Source organism: Corvus hawaiiensis, chromosome 8, assembly GCF_020740725.1.
Source record: "Corvus hawaiiensis isolate bCorHaw1 chromosome 8, bCorHaw1.pri.cur, whole genome shotgun sequence".
NCBI classification, from domain to species: Eukaryota; Metazoa; Chordata; class Aves; order Passeriformes; family Corvidae; genus Corvus; species Corvus hawaiiensis.
In genome coordinates, this window is record NC_063220.1 from 36,298,965 (window position 1) to 36,311,641 (window position 12,677).

The following is a 12,677-nucleotide window of genomic DNA, read 5'->3' on the forward strand; positions in this document are numbered from 1 at the left end:
CCTTGGCTTGTTAAGGATGAAGTAGATGCTGCCTTTTGCTGCCAGGTGAGTTTTCCTGCTGATTTAGTGAGTTGAACGGGGTCAAGCAAAGTTGCTGCAAGGCTAAGATGAACTTGGGGAACTTTTCTTTTGGTGGCAGGGCAGCCAACTAGGCAGAACTCATTTCCTGAGCCCTACTCGTGTCTTCATGCGAGCAGCTGGGGGGGGGGAGCAGCAGCAGCAGTGGGGTTGGGATCTCCTGCCAACCTCAGTCTTCTCGGGGTTTTATTGTTAAATAATCATTCTTTACATCCTGTTCTGAGTGGAGGAGTCTGGCCTGGGCTACTGCATTGATCAGGGCTTAAGCTCATGAGCTTTGGGGGCAGAGGTAGGGGAAGTTACAGTGTATGTGCAGTGTTGTTCATAAATATTGTAGTAAAAAATGAATAATGGCTGAGTCCCTGATTCCACAGGCTGCTGATCCTGCTTGAGATTTTAAATCAGGTAGTTCACCAAAAATCTCCCATTTAGCCTGCAAAGCTCACATATTCAGAAAACACTTATATTTAAAGCAAATTAACAAGGAAGCTGATGGGCCTCTGTTGAAGTGCACGAGGATCTTTACAAGTATCTCTTGTTTGTAAAGACAAATGTGCAAGGACAACTGCTGGAAGCCTAAACACCACTTCTGCTAATGAGCTGATTCTACGCCAGTACCAGGACACACGATCTTCAGCCGCTGTAATTAATATTAATTTTTACTTCACAGAAATCAGCCCTGTTCACTTCCCACCCCACGCCAGCATCCCCGAGCTGATCCCGCTCTCGGAGCCCACACGGAGTCCGACGCGCTGCAGTTCCTCTCTGTTTCAGTGGGTTTTTCTCCTCCCTAGCAAGGCGAGCCCCCGCAGGTGCGCGGAGGTGAGGGAGAGGGGGCGATGTCCGCCAAGGAAGGCGCTGGTAGACGGGCCAGGGGTGCCGGGGCGGGCAGGAGCGAGGCGAGGCAGGCAGGAGGGAGGGAAGGAAGGGAAGGCAGGAAGGGGGGTAAGCGGCCGGTGCCTGCGGCTGCAGTTCGCCGTCCCTCCGAGCCGTGGCGGGGGCACACTCCGCCCGCGTTTGGCGAGCGCGGCTCCGCGCCGCTCCCGAGCGGGGCACGGCGGAGGCAGCCGGGGCCCGAGGCGGAGGTGAGGATGCAGGGACGGGGTGGTGAGATGGGATGGGATGGGAGATGGGATGGGGAACCCGCACCGTAACAGCGAGGCCGCCCGAGCTGCGGGAGCCGCGGCCCCGTGCGCTGAGCGGGTGCGGGAGGGAGCGAAGCCACTCGCCCGAAGCCACTCGCCCCAGTGGCTCTTGGCCGCAGTTTGGGGCCACCGGCGCGACCGCGGTGAGGGCCTCTGAGCGGTGGGTGCTGCTACGTGGCGCTGTCCAGGGGAGAAGCACTTGCGTGCAGGCTACTTGTCAGCGTCCCGCTTCCCTCCGATCAAACTGTGCTCCTTGTCTAATATCCGGAGTGTTAGAGCTCCTCGGGACTCTGAAGTACAGCGCGAGTCCTTCTGAAGGTTGGGATTGGTTATTAAGATTCCAAAGGAATTAGCAGACTCCTCTGAAAATATTTGGGGAAGATCAGATTCTACTGAGCTTCTGTGCAGAAAATGTGTGGTTTCTAAGTCTGCGTTGACGTTCGGATCTGAGAGGCTATTGAGACACTCAAGATTTACATGGTCATCTTCACGTGAAAGGTCAGGAGTGACTATTTTCCTTTTTAAAAGGTTTTACAGACAGGTGCTGATGGTTTTGTTGATAGAGTTGCCCGCAGAAGTGTGAGGGAGGAGCACAGGTAAACCCAATAAAGGGGTTTGAAGTCAAGAGGGGAGGGGAGTTTGGTGTAATTAAATGGGCTAATTCGCGTTTTGTATTCGCTTGGCTAAGGGGGAAAAACTCTCTTCAGGAGTGAGAGAGCCTATCCTGCTCTGGGCTGGAGATGAGTGGAGGGGGTGGGGTGAAGAAGCGAACATTTGCGTTTGAAACCAGCAGCGCATTAGGTGCCGTTCCCTTGTATCGGCCATAAACGGCTGAATCAACGCGGAGTTTGTTTATTAAGAGATGAAGGTTTGCGCTGCTTTAGGGTAACACCCGGAGGCTTGCCCCCTCAGGGCCTCTCGTGTCGCCGCAGTGGGTGCGATTGGCCCAGGTTTGTGCGGGATGTTGTTCTCGGGGAGCAGTGGGAGCTGGCGGTGGGGCTGACCCGCCGCGGACACCGGGCAGCCAACAGGTCCCCGCGGTGTTGATTCGCCGCCTGAAACTTCGCACGCCGAATTCAGGCGGGTGGCAGCCCAGACACTGAGCCTCCGAGGAAACAGGCCTACAGGTGGCATTTGGGGATAAGGCATCAGCAGCAAGCACAGCCTCGGCGGTGGGTGCGCGTCGGTCCGGAGTTGGGCTCAGTAAGTGCTGAGAGCGGTTTGCCGGAGGTTCCTTCCCCGGTGCCGCGGCGCATCTCCCGCTCGGGCAGGGCGGGGGGCGCGGGGTTGGAGCGCAGCGCAGCCGCGGCGGGCGGGAGGGGGGCAGGGAGGGAGGGAAGGAGCGCGCCCCGAGCCCCTGGCCCGCTCTGCCGTGCGCTGCCTGCCCTGGCTGTGCCCGTGGCCGGGGGACAAGACGGGCGGTGGGGCTGCCGGGGAGTTGGCTGCACTATCCCGGAGGAGCAGCGGCGGAGGACCGGCTGCCGAGGCAGGGATGCCCGGAGCCCTCGCGAACGCTTGCTGCCTTCTTTCCTTCCCCCCCTCCTCCCTCCCTTCCTTTTTTTTTCCCCCTTTTGCCGGTGCGGGGAGGCGGGCACGAGCAGCGGCTCCGCAGCGCAGCAGCGCTTTCCCCGCGCCGGGAGCCGCGGCCGCGCCGGGGGGGGCAGCGGCGGCCCCGCTCCCGCGCTCCCCCCGCCCTGCGCAGGCACCGCCGCAGCCGCGCTGGCCCCGGCGGGCGGAGCGGCGCCGCCGCTGCCCCCGCGCCCGCACGGACCCCGCGGCCTCGCTGTCAGAGGGCGGCGGCCCCCGGCCCGGCCCGTCCCGCTACCTGCCACGGCCGAAAGTTTCCTGGCGGAAGGGGGTAAGTCGGGGGCGAGGGAGGGATACGCAGGCGGGGGGGATGCTGCACCTGCGCTGCCGCGGCTCCTCGGGCTGCCTCAGCCCGGAGGCTTCCACCCTCCTGGGGCAAGGGCAGGGCTCCGCGGCCGGAGCTGGGAGAGCCTCCTCCAGCGAGGACAAACACCCATCTCCTCCTCCCCTTCCCCATCGGTCCCTGTCGCCAAGCAGAGGAGAGACGGTGACCTAAACTATTGTGGTGTCGCTTTGAGATGCAGGGTTAATTTGCGAGGGCCAGTAGTGGTAGAAATGCAGCGCTCAGACTTTAATATCTGCATATGGTAATGGATAAAATCAAGGAACCCGTTAGTATTCTGCTCCTGTAATACTTGGCGCGGGAGAGGCTGCTGTTCCAGCACATTTCCGAGCTCCTCTGGGGGAAGCGGAGTGATTCTGGGTGCCTTCCCTGCTGCCTTTTCTCGAGTGCCTCAGCCCTTCAGGCATCGGGGGAGTCCTGCGGAGGGGACACGGGAAGCTCATTGCCTTGCAACCGCAAAGCTGCGGGGGGACACCTTCTCGGGCTCGGAAAGCCCCGGGAAAGCTTTGGGAGAGGGATTTTGGGAGTGGCAGGAATGAGCAGGGTAACCCCGGTCCCCGGCTCCTGGTAGGTGCTGTGACTCTGCTGCCTGCCTTTTACACACCCCAGTGATTTTATCTATCCCTGTGGCTGATGCGAGCTCTGTGTTTGAAATGTTGTGCGAACTTGAGGGATGTACGGTGAGGTCAGCCGTGGGGGCTGGAGCGGGAGCACTGAGATTAACTCGGGAAGAGCAAGACAGACGTGTGGGTGGTGTCATCTGGGGGCACATGCCGGTGGAGGTAGGTGCCGGCTTTGCAGCCTCTCTGCCTGTTTCGGCAGTTGCCATTAATGATGACTGGATGTTAATTCAGAGGGAGGGGTGTGGTAGTCGAAGGGGTTTTTGGATGCAAATCAATTCCCGTTGACTCATTTGGGCCCCGCCGAGGTGTGGGGGGAAGCCCCTGTGTATGCAAGGCGGGTTTGCTCCCACTCCCATCATCAAAAGTTAAGGTGGAAACATTTCCGTGTCTGTTCCCACCCACCCCCCGACGGGAGGAGGTTCGTGACATATAAATTCCTCAGACTGCTCTTTGGGCTGTCTGCGTGTTAAGCAAATACGTTTCTCACTTCGACTGAGAACAGTTTTGCTCTCTGATGAGTGGAAGCTGGGGAAAAAGAGACATTTAAAAATAAAATCAGACTGTATAGCTGGAGTGGTAAAGCAAATGTTCTCGAGATCCCACGTAACAAGCCGGGGATGAATGCAAACTGTTCCTGCCGTGTTACTCTTCCAAATTCAGTTCTCCCCGAGAGGCGCGATCTCCTCCTGCCTCCCAGCAGAGCCCGATCTGCATGGATCACGGAACGGGTGTGAGGGTGCTTTTCCCAGCCCCCGAAGGGGCAGCGGCAGCGTGCTGGCACTGCCGCAGGAGTGACAGCCTTGTCACACGCGTAACCCGGCACCCACAGCAGCGGCGTGGGAGCCTACCCTGCTTTCAACGTTCTGGTGTGCCAAAGCTTTGCGGAATTTGAGGCAGGTTACTCCCAAATCGGGGACTACTGCCTCTCCCCTCTTGCTTCAGCTGCTGTGGATGTGGCAGGCCCCCTTATGCCACCCTCTGGAAGGCACAGTGGCTGTAGGTGACACGTGCTTAATTTTCCAGGGAATGACCGTGGACAGGTGAAGGGACACTTAAATCAGGCTTGCTCGTGTTTTTATTCAAAGTTTTGCAGTGCAGCCTTTCACGTCCTGCTTTTTCTGTAACTTCCCAATGACAATGCGTGTGCGTATCTGGAAAAGTTTAAGAGTCTCTAATTCCCTTGGCAAAATGGGAAAGGTTGTTGGACACGTGGGCTAAACACCTTCACGAGTGAGCGCTACTTCAGTGTGCATTTTGCAGATGAAGAGGTTCTGTCAGCTTTGTGAGACCATGGTTATCACTCATTCCTCCATCATATCAGCTGTGCAAGTGAGCTGCTCAGATCTGGGCTCTGATTTTCTGTACAGAAATGGAAGCCTGAAGCACAAAGTCTGTGGAGCTGCTGCTGTGTATCCATGACATAGATGTGTTTATTACCCTTGGGATAGCCTGGGGTTGGTGTCTGTCTGGGACAGCTCCACTGCAGTGCTGGGTGGGCGTCTGCTGTAGACTGAAGCTTTGTGCTTCAGAGGCTGCTACAGGAGTGATTCGGGGATACAGAGCTTTGCCAGGGCTGGCAGAAGAGCATGGACATCAGACAGGAGGTAGAACCTGGCTCGAGTTCTTTTCCCTCAGTTTACAAAATAAACTTATGGAAGCTCCTTACTTACTGCTGCTGGCCCCTGGACGCTTCAGGAACCACATTTTTACTTAGTGGGACACATCCTTAAAAAGTGGGATCCTTCAGGTCTCCCTTGCTTGCTGCTCCTTTTCTCCTTCCCATGCCTTAGTAGCCTGAACTCCGTGGAGATTTACCCCTGAACCCTGGGATTTAAGTACTTTGTTAACAGCTTCAAACGAGGGACATAAGTTGTTAAAACTCTGCTCGTGGTTAGCAAGCAGGTTAAGGAAATAAAACCAGTAGCTTGGCACTTTTCCTTTCATGGCTTCAGCAAACTTCTGGAAGCAATTAGGCCTTTGTCAAAATGCTCTTAAACAGGAAAATAACAAGAACAATAGCTTTCTTTTCTTTTTTTTGTTTTTATATTTGTGACTGCATGTGGGCCTCTGTCCAGCCGAGCAGGAAAATCTGAAAATAAGAGAGTAAATTCTGGTCTTAGTTCTGTTGTAACAGTAAGTCTGATATAAACCCATTGGTTTGGCAAAGAGAACTTTTTTACCCATGAAGGTTGTTTTTGGATCTTCTTCATCCAAGCTTGAAGTAAACTTAACAGACTTCTGGCAAAATGAATCATTAGGGGTTTTTTTTTTTTAATGTGTGAACCAGCTGTTTTTCTCTTAAACTTAGAGTGCACAGATGAAAATTTACCTGTTAGCCAAATATTATTTACTTCTTGGTACTTGAAACATGCAGATGGATAACTGAATAGTGGAAGCTTGAAATCTGGATCAAGCCAAAAGGCTGCTTGAGAATTAAACCCAAGTTTGCTTGTTCTGTCCTATTAATAGTTCAGAAATTCAGTGTCTGAACACAGAAAACAGTAGTTAAAGTCGCAAGGATTATTGCTCAAAATCCTGCAATCAGAGCTTGCTGTTTTAATTAAAAATAACTAATCAACTGATTGATGAAGGAGGAAAAAAAAGTGCCTTGCAGGTATGTATTAATTTTGATGCTACCAGAGGATTCTATTTGATGCATTTGTTGATGTGAAATCTTTTGGGGGAGGAGACATTGAGTGCCTAAAAAGCTTGTGCAAGCACAGCATAGCAGGCTTTGGGGAGAGGAGATGCTCCTGCAGCTTTGTGTGCTTCGGGGATTTATTGCAAGAGACTTGACAATGAGCACTAACTCAGCAGTAGTGGGAAGTGGTTTGGTTTTGGCAGTTCGGGCAGCGGGTGTGATCCCCTGGTAGCGGCTCGGTGTGTTCCTGAGCTGTTAGGGTGACAGGCTGTCCTTGGGCCACTGCACACCTGGCTGGACTTTTATCAAGCTGTAGCTCCTGAGAAGGTAGAATAAGTAATTCTGCTGGCTGGTGGCAAACCTCTGGGGAAGAGCTAAAATCACTTAGGAGTGTCTGTTTTGTATGTATAAATCTACTGATCTGACCTCCTTATGACCCCTCTCTATGCCCAAAGCACAGCTTTGTGTGTGGGAGGGACATGGGTGTTCTCCCTGGATTCACTGGGGAAGGGAAAGCCAGCAGGGAGAAGGGTGACCTACAGCTGGGTTGTGGCTGCATCTGCCCTGCATCCCTGTGGATTCCCCTGTTGGCAGAAATTCCACCTTGTCAGTGTGGTTGCCCTCAACCCTTGGCTAATCCTGGAATCCCAAAATGGTCTGGGTTGAAAGAGACCTTAAAGCCCATCCAGTCCCACCCCATGCTGTGGGCAGGGACACCTTCCACGATCCCAAGGTGTTTCAAGCCCTGTCAAACCTGGCCTTGGACACTGCCAGGGATCCAGGGGCAGCCACAAAATATTAAGGAGCTACCTTGGAGGTTCCAGGGTGCAGCAAACCCCAGCACTGGGGAGCTGGGGATGAGCGAGGGAGCCCCTCTGCTCTCTGCCAGTGTGGGAAAGGCAGGGGAAGGTGTTAATTGCTGTTTGTTTGTTTAGGCTGCATCGGAGGAACTTTATCTCTACTGGGAACCTCTTGCAGGGGCTTTGGAGAGCAATTAAGGCCCAAGCAGACAGTGATGGATCTCACTTAGGGAGCTGCAGCTGCAGTGACAGCAGAGCTGGGATGAGCCAGGTGCCGGTCAGGCTCTCCTACTGGGTGGATAAAACCCTTGCCCGAACTGTGCTGGCTCAGGGTGCAAATAACCACTGGGAAATAATGTTCCAGTAGGAATTTACATTGGTGGCATCAAGACTGCAGTCTTAGCCTAAAGGTGAACAGAGGAATCCTGGGCTTTTTCCCAGTTTTCCTTGGAACTTCAAACAAACCAAGCTTGCCTGTTGTGGATGTTTGCCCGAGGAAGGGCTGTGGACTGCTGTCCTTCTCCAGCCTGTCTTGTCTGCCATCAAGAGAATACCCTGCAACACAGAAAAAGACAGCGCTGGTTCAAATAAATTCCCTGGAATAGTGCAGTCTGAAGGGCAAGGAAAAAAGAGCAACAGAGGGAGGTTCAAAGGGAAGTGCCACAAAGGCTGCAGCTGTTTTCTGTCACTGAAGTACTCCCTTATTTTTTTTTATTTAGTTCATGCGTTTCATTTTCTAACCCAAACAAACCATTTGAGTTGTTGAGAGAAGAAAGTGAGGTAAAAAGGCAAAGCTGAATGATTAAAGCCAGTGGGAAGATTTCTGGGAGCAGTTTGGGAAGGACGCAAGGAGAAAAGTGCTCCTGGTAAAGCATTTTGAGGAGCCATCTTAGTAAAAGACTAGTGAGCCCTTTCTAAGGTAAAGATCACGTTGAAGAACTGAAATGCTGCTCTGGCTGGAGTGATTTAATTAGTGGGAGACAAACACACAGCCACTACTTTTACCAGCGCTTTTATTTATTATTTTTGGTGTTAGGCAGTCAGATTTGGATAAGAATTTGTGCCTAAAATAGCTTCCCCCCCCCCCCCAAATACACGTTAGCACACATTTCTACTTAAAACCAACTCAATTCTGTATTTAATGGCTTAGGGCCCAGGTTGTGAGAGGGAAGGTGTAAATAGCAGTGCCTGAGGATCTGGGAGGGCTGTGTGCTAAGGGTTGGTGCTATGATTTTTATCCATTTTCCAGACCTCTTATTGTGGCTGGGGAGCCTTGCTGCACAGCCAGGTTGTTGGTTGTTGCATGCACTTCATTCGTGTGCTGATTGCTGTATTTACTTCGTTCATGTGGCTCCTTCTTGCATATTTCAAACATATAAAAATACTCCTTTGTTTCCCTTTCACATTCTGGTTCAGTGTCTAGCCTTGGGAGGGTCTTGGTGATTTTTTTTTTTTTTTTTTTTTTTTTTTTTTTTTTTTTTCTTTTCCCCTCTTGGGTGAAATGGACGACTGCAATCTGTTACTTTGTGTTTCATGTGGTGCTTTTGACAAGAGCATGGATGCTAATCCCAGTGTGAAGAGTAATTTGAATGACTGATTGCAACATTTTCAGTTTCCCCCTCCCTATCTGGAGAAGCAGTGTTCCTGCCTCAGTGGGTGTTGTCTTCCGCTGGGCACTTCTGTGGTTGGTTTTGACAAGAGGGAGAGAACTCCTGTGATCTGATGGTCTGGGTGTGCTGGGAGCTATCCCATGGGAATGCTCCACATGGATATTGTGAGCTCTGGGCCATCTCCCGGCACCATGTGAGAGTATAACTCTAGATTTCTCTGATATCCATGTTACGGGACACATCATAATTCAAAGCTAAGAGTTCTACTGAGACATCAGGAGATTCCTTGGACTGGCAGCTCCAAATGTTGCTGAGATGGCATCGGGCAGCTTTGTGCTCCCTCCTTGCAGATCCTGGTGTGGACTTGGCCTGTTTGTAGGGGTGTTTCCCCAGTCAAGCAAACACCCCATTCCCTGTTCCCATCACAGGAGCTGTTCAAACTTCAGGGATGGATTTTACAGCACCGGGCAGGTGGCACTTGGATCCGGGGGTGGAAGTGGGCTTGGAAGGACTGGGTTTGCAGCTGGGTTTTGATCTTGGAGGTCTTTCCCAACCAGGATTCTATGGTGATTACTGTCACAGTTGTAGAGACAAGGAATTTTTTTCTAAAAAGAGAAATCCATTATGGCCTGTTGGGAGTAGGAGAAGAGGCAAACACTGTTGGTGTGGTTTTGATTGAGCTTTCATTTGACTGTTTTTTGAGTGTTTTCTCTAAACAATGAATATTTGAGTGTGGCTGCACTCCAAGGTTACGTTCTTGAGCACTATGGCAGATCCTTATTCCCAGGATTCTTCCCTGTACAAAACTGTGTTTCACCAAGCAAACCGAATTTATGGACTATGAAATTTTTTGGGTTTTTCCTTCCAGTTCTTACACTTGGGTAATATCCAAGCTTGAAATAACTTAGGAACCTTTGTCTTCTGATGGTGTGTTCGACAAGACAAAATAACTCAGGGCTTTATTCTCTGCTCTTGTCTGCAAACAGAGATTGCAAGTTTGAGGAAGCTGTTTGTGAGGCAGTGCAGTGGAAGTAATTGGAATATGGTGTATTTAATTTTACTTGTTGCATCTAGAACAACTGCAAACTAGAAATGAAACCCACACTCTAATGGAATTAGGTTGTGACACTTCAGTGCTGTGTGTATGACAAGGAAAAATGAACAACTTGATGCAGGAATAGATTGCCATTGAATTTTTATTTTTTTCAGTTCCTGTCAAAGAAAGGGGAGGGGTGGTAGATGTGTGAGCACAAGTTCAATTCAAAGAAGCACTGGCTGGTTTCTGAATCCATTTATCTTACAGAGCTTCAAATTATTTAACATTCACAAATAGGATCTCGAAATCTCTCAAGAGCAGTCTGAACTCTGTTATTCAGATGTCCACTAGCATGAATTTGTTCATAACTAAATTGCTGCAGTTCTGATAGTCAGGGAGCTTTCCAGGTCTCTCATTTTACCTAAATTGCTGGACTTTTTCCTCTGTAGGTACCCAAATCAATCATTGAGCAGAAGATAATCTTATCCAGCAGCCTTTTCTTACTACTTTTCCACAATTTTTTTTATTTTCTGAGAGCAGTGCGTTTCACTGGAGTGAAACTTGCAGTTTAAAAAAAAATAAATCTTTTAACATTTAATGTGAAACAAGGTTATTTGCATAAGTCCTTACAGCTGAGGAAGATCTGGATAAATGCACCTGGTGAGTTTCAGACTATGGCAGCCAGGTTGGGGGCTGTGGCTTAGACCCAGGAAGCCGGGACCAACCCAGAGAGAGTGTCCCGCAAGGATCAGTCTTCCAGAAGTCCGTGGCGTTCCCTCGGCTGCCGGAGATGCCTCTGCAGAAAGGGTGCCTGTCTCAGCAGGCTGTGAGCTCTTTAGTGATTTCAGCGAGAGTGACTTCAGCTCTTGTTCTGCGAGGCAAACCCCAGGCTGGACCAGGAGGAGAGAGACGAGAGGCTCTTATAGCAGTTCTGCATGAGGCAGCTTTATTAGTCCACGCCCCTGCGAAGGGGAGGCTAAGGATGAGCTCTCCAAACTCAAAGGGGGAGAGGGCTAGATCTTATAGGGATACAAGGGTGGGTGTGAGAGGGTAGAAGCCAATGGGTTACAAGGAATTTACATAGGGTCTCCCAGAGGATCATGGTTCTTGTTTTCTCTCACCCTCACCGAAAGTGCTGCCTTTTCCAAGGGGATTCTGCTGGGAAGTTGTGCAATCTCCTTATCAGCAGGCCTCCATCCAGGGCAGGGGCTGGGCATACCCCACATCAGATGGCTTTGGTTTTTAAGGATGCACAGCCTTTAATAAATAGGATTCATGACTGGTGAACCATGGGGCTCGTGAAATTCACTTTGTATTTTGAAAAACTCCAGGGAATGAGATACTGTGCAAACACAGCTGGAGCAGGAGAGGAGTGCACAGCCCCCAGGAATTCCCCAGTGGCCTCTGTGGTGTCCTTGTGCCTGGCAGCTCCCTTGGGAAGCAGAGGAGAGGGAGGGGAAAGGCTCCTGGTAGGTGTTGTTTCTCCTTCCTGCAGTTGCTCTGGTTTTATCCAGAGGTTTCTGTGGATGAGGGAAGTTCAGCAATATGGCATCTACAGCAGGACAGGAAAGCTGGCCACCATTGTGGCCTTTTTTCATCTGGGAAGGAAGCTGGGGGACTGAAGCTACTTGAATAATTGAATCGGGCTGTTCATGAAATTCATAATAGATGGAGGCTTTGTCCACTGGCACTGCAACCCGCTTCCCATTCGGCTTTATGTCTTCCTGATTATAACTTCAAACAGCAATGAGGCAGTGGAAGACAGGGCCTGCGTTGCCTCATTGAAGGGAAAGGACAGAGGATTATTGAAATCCCTTAAAAACTCTCTTTTTTGGGGGGTACAATGATCTCCCTTAGAGTTTTTGACAATGTTCCTATTCTAATATCTTTGAAGGCAGATTACAAAAAAAAAAAAAAAAATCTTCCAACTACTAAGGGAGTCTCAAACTAAAGGGATTCATCCATCAGAAATATGGATGTTATGTCCTCTTGCCCTCCCACAATTTTCAGGATAGTGTCAAGTTTATGACTTGGGCTGCCAGCCACGGAGGATGTCATTGAGAGCATGAAATTCCAAGTTCTTTCCAAGGATATCTTTGTATAACTCCTGTGGAAGAAATGAGCAGGTTGGTTTGGTGGCACAACAGGTGATTACGACTGCAAAATGAACTCAGCCTTTTGAGCCACACACAGCTGATACAAGTGGGGGCTTTTTGGATAGAAAGGGATCAGTCAGGGCAATTGTTGGACTGGTTTGAAAATAATTGTGAGCTGAAGTGAGGCTGGCATTGGTTGTGCCAGATAGTCCCTGTGTGCTGAGAGGAGAGGTGGTGGTTTGGTGGGGACATGTAAAGCTGGTGGAGGAAGTGCTGTGTAGCTGGAAGATTTTTCTAATCCTAAATTTGCATTGAGTAACGTGAATGTTGCTGTAGAATTCTTCTGTCTCTGTGTTTTAGAGTGAAGCAAGTCTTTGGCTTGGTTTTAAAATCAACCACTACAGTTCACAGAATCCCAGACTGGTTTGGGTTGGAGGGACCTTGAAGCCCATCCAGTGCCACCTCTGCCATGGGCAGGGACACCTTCTGCTGTCCTGGGCTGCTCCAAGCTCCAATGTCCAGCCTGGTCTGGGACACTTCCAGGGATCCGGGGGCAGCCCCAGCTGCTCTGGGCACCCTGCGCCAGGGCCTGCCCACCCTCCCAGGGAACAATTCTTTCCTAACATCCAATCTAACCTAATGCCCTCCTCCTGTCTCTGTATACAAATACCTCTTTCCCCACGGTAGTAACAGCCGACATTGCTGTTGGAATACTGGG

At 50.9% G+C, this 12,677-nt stretch overlaps 1 protein-coding gene across 8 annotated transcripts in view; it reads left to right on the forward strand.

The window, feature by feature from the left end:
• Positions 1–1,128: 1,128 nt before the first annotated feature.
• Positions 1,129–12,677, forward strand: part of PCDH15 (protocadherin related 15) — a 711,356-nt gene continuing 699,807 nt past the window's right edge. For 3 of the 8 annotated variants that reach the window (XM_048310470.1, XM_048310466.1, XM_048310472.1), the window contains exon 1: positions 3,015–3,081. The gene's annotated coding sequence lies outside the window, so the exon portion shown is untranslated. Of the gene's footprint in view, positions 1,164–1,702; positions 1,722–2,040; positions 2,427–3,012; positions 3,082–12,677 lie in introns of those variants that run through there. The other 5 variants (XM_048310467.1, XM_048310468.1, XM_048310469.1 and 2 more) reach the window with 5 other exon arrangements.